At 52.3% G+C, this 3,594-nt stretch overlaps 1 pseudogene; it reads left to right on the top strand.

Moving 5' to 3' along the window:
- Positions 1–456: 456 nt before the first annotated feature.
- Positions 457–1,981, top strand: LOC119367263 (annotated as a pseudogene).
- Positions 1,982–3,594: the final 1,613 nt, after the last annotated feature.

Here is a 3,594-nt window from a genome sequence, read left to right as displayed (position 1 = left end):
ACTACGGCAACTTATTTGTCCCATGTTCGGGCTAGCTCATGCTCCGTGATGATCATGGCGGGGAAAGGTTGTTGCCCCGAATCTTACGCTTAAACTACTGATTAGGTCTTGATCACGCTCATGTGATGCCATATTCCTCCTTCACCGGCTATGCCGGCGCCTTGCATGCAATTATACTTTTGTTCTTTCTTGGAGTGCAATATACGGTGGGTGGGTGTAGTGGTGTACGTACTACTCCTATTCGATTATGCCTAGCTAAAAAAATGTGTTATTTCATTAGATGATGGCATGGATTTCGGTGTGTGACGAGTCATGGCGACGGTGGAACGTAACCACTGCCACGTCATCTCATCAAGATGACCACAAGTGTGATGCTGCACTGCAACAATGAAAGTTCGTGCCGTAATATATTTCTTAGAATCCCCTATATATATTCCCTCTTCCTTTTGTGGCAACTCGGCCGTTAAACGTTCGTTGGAGGTCGCCTCAGCTCCAGCCATGGCAGAGAAGGTGAGCGCCCTGTTTCATGCATACATATATGCTTACCTTCGTCTGCATGCGTACATGCATGGTTAATTTGACAGGTGTATTAGTGGTGTTGTGAGCTCTTTGTGTTGATTCTCCTGCCATGCGTGTATCCACCAGGTAGCTACTTTGATCATTGAAGCCAACCTCGAATGCGAGAAATGCTACAAGAAGATTCAGAAAGTGCTATGTAAACTCCAAGGTACGCAGCACAATAGTCAAGTACTCAATTTAATTTTGTCAAATTAACCCTGTAATGCGAGGTGGATCCATTTTGTGTTTTGCTTATTGACTTCGATGCAATTAACTTTGATGGATCAGAGAAGGAGAAGATCAGGACCATCAATTTCGACACGAAGAAGAACACGGTGACCATCTCCGGTCCGTTTGACCCGGTGAAGCTGTCGAAGAAGCTGCGAGTGCAAGGCCTGCAAGGCGATCAAGGATATCAAGATCGTCGAAGAGAAGAAGCCCGACGCCAAGAATCCGGAAGAGAAGAAGCCGGAGGAGAAGAAGCCCGAGGAGAAGAAGCCGGCTGCCGATGGCTGCAAGTGCTGCTGCAAGAAGCCCGACGAGAAGAAGCCGGATGAGAAGAAGAAGCCCGACGAGAAGAAGCCGGAGGAAAAGAAGAAACCCGACGAGAAGAAGCCAGAGGATAAGAAGCCGGAGGAGAAGCCGAAGCCCAAGGAGGAGCCCAAACCAACCGCGCCGTCGACGACGGTGAACCTGCAGTTCACGCAGATCTGCAACCTCTGCTACCCGTGGCCGTGCAGCGACCCGAGCCACTGGGGAGGCGTGCATCAGTACCCGCATCCCCAGCCGCAGTGGCCGTGCGAGCCGCCGCAGATGCCGGCGTACCCCGCCCCCCACCACCCTCAGCACCCGCCCTGGGCGCGGCCGGCGACCCCGAAGAGGCAGCCGTGCGGAGGCCCGGCGTACTGCGGAGGAGGGTGCGGCTCGTGCGGCGGCGGCGGCGGTGGCGGCGGGTACGGGGCGTGGCCGCCACCGATGCCGACGCCGCTGCAGATGATGCAGCCCCCGCCGATGGGCTGCGGCGGGCCGGCGTCGTCGTGCAGAGGGTGCAAGGGCTGCCGGATCGTGCAGGAGGGGAGGTTCATCTACGAGGAGTACCCGCCCAGTGCGTGCACCGTCATGTGATTCTCAGGCCAGCGACCGTTCGTGCATGCATGCATGCGCTGTTCGACCTCTCTGCGCGTTGTTTTTCGTGGTTCGACCGATGTTCAATATTTGCCATGTATGTTTCGTGCACTGTACTGCATTTGTTTATGTCTATATCCGCAGCAAAGAAGGTGTAGCTGCCACGTACAATTTTCAGTGTGAAAATAGATGCTCTCGGAACAATTGATGTAGCTTTTTATAGATAATTCCAATTTTTGGGGCAATAAAATTTCGAAAATGCTAATTTTGTATAGGGTCTCACCATACAAAAATTCAAAAGGCAAAGTCGCCACCATGTACTAGTATCGCTGCTCTTCTTCTTGTTGTTTGAATTTTTGTCCAAAAGGAACTTGCCGAATGCTATTGCCAAAAAAGACCACCCAGAGACAAAATAACAGAAAAGACCCCCCCTCGCCGTGGCGGCAGGCGCGCCGGGCGACACGTGCCACCTGCCACCATGGTGCGAGGCGGCCAGCCCTGCCGCCACCGCACGAGCCGCACGAGGCGGCCGCCCGTGAATAACAGGAATCCGCAAGCGCGGGCTAGGTGGGACTGAACGGGCTGGCGAGGTGGGACCTGCCTCCACACGGGCAGGCGGCCGCATCTGGCACTGTGGGCCCTACCGCCTCGCAAGCTGGCGGCAGCCCTATAGCTGTTGCTTGCCAGCCGGCGACAGTGTTGTGGCAGACATCGCTAATTGATGCGCCGACGAGACAGATTCCCACGCACGGGAATCCGATGTTGTGTGGTAGGTGAATTTTGACGCCTTGTGCCGATACTCTGTGGTGCTCCTCTTTATATTGGTTGCCTCCACTTTCTCTATCTGGTTCGCATGCCGTTCGGCGGGAATCATTTCTGGCACTGATTCCGCTGCGGTGCTGCCCGCTGTCTGATAAGTGGCACTGCTTTCTATGCAGACGACACCGATCAAATGCAGTGCATGATTCCCGCCTAAAGTTTAATTCGTTTGTTGTTGCGGCCGACGCGAAAGCACCGAGGCAGGCTATGCCGACACTGGTTGCAGTGTTTTGGATCACGCGTATTTTCAGCCTAAAATTTCGTCTGTTCGCGCCTATTTTCTTGCCATCATTTGTCGTCCGAGCCTATAAAACGAGGCACTGAGGCTCTTGTCATCCGTTGTCTAGCCACCCTTGAAATCGCCACTACGCAAAGTGTGTCACACTTTTTTCCAGTCAGTATGAGTTTGCCTTGCTCGAATCAAAGCATTAGGCCAAGGAAAATGAAGAGTGCAAGTTTTCCTCCGGGGGTGGCAGCCCTGCGGTGTTAGTGTGGCGATCTTTGCAAGGTGAAGGAGGTGACGTATTTTTCAGATTGGTTGGGCATGAAGTTTTTCATGTGTGCCAATTATGAGGAAGATCCACCCGTAGCTAGTTCAAACTACGACAAGCCTCTGTTATGCTTTAACCATCACGAATAGATATATTGTTGGTATTTTGGTTGATTCTTTATTAGCATTCTTGTTCTTGTTATAGTCTCATCTGCCTTTGTGCATGTACTATCGTTGGATTGACATGGAGATGCCAACTTGGGCAGTGACTGAGATTCGTGAAAGAAGTCACCGTGCATGGGATAGTTTCTACGCGGAAGAGCGGCGCGAAAAGGCGGAAGCAGAGGAGAAAGCAGAGCAAGAGAGAGAGTTAAAAGAATACTATGACAAGCAAAAGGGTTTCTTTCAGGATTTACTGAAGAAAAACAGGAAGAGGCTCGTCGTATGGAGGAGAAACAACAACAGCGAAAGAAGGCTAGGTGAGGCAGAGAGACAGACAAAGAAAGAAAGGGCTCACGAAGCCAAGGCAGCTGTGGCACCCCGGCTCAGAGAAACCGGAACGCCCCGTATTCCAGCCCAGAAATCGAGGAGAAGTCTTCTGG

Source organism: Triticum dicoccoides, chromosome 2B, assembly GCF_002162155.2.
Source record: "Triticum dicoccoides isolate Atlit2015 ecotype Zavitan chromosome 2B, WEW_v2.0, whole genome shotgun sequence".
Taxonomy (NCBI): Eukaryota; Viridiplantae; Streptophyta; class Magnoliopsida; order Poales; family Poaceae; genus Triticum; species Triticum dicoccoides.
This window is presented reverse-complemented; position numbering and strand designations above follow the sequence as displayed.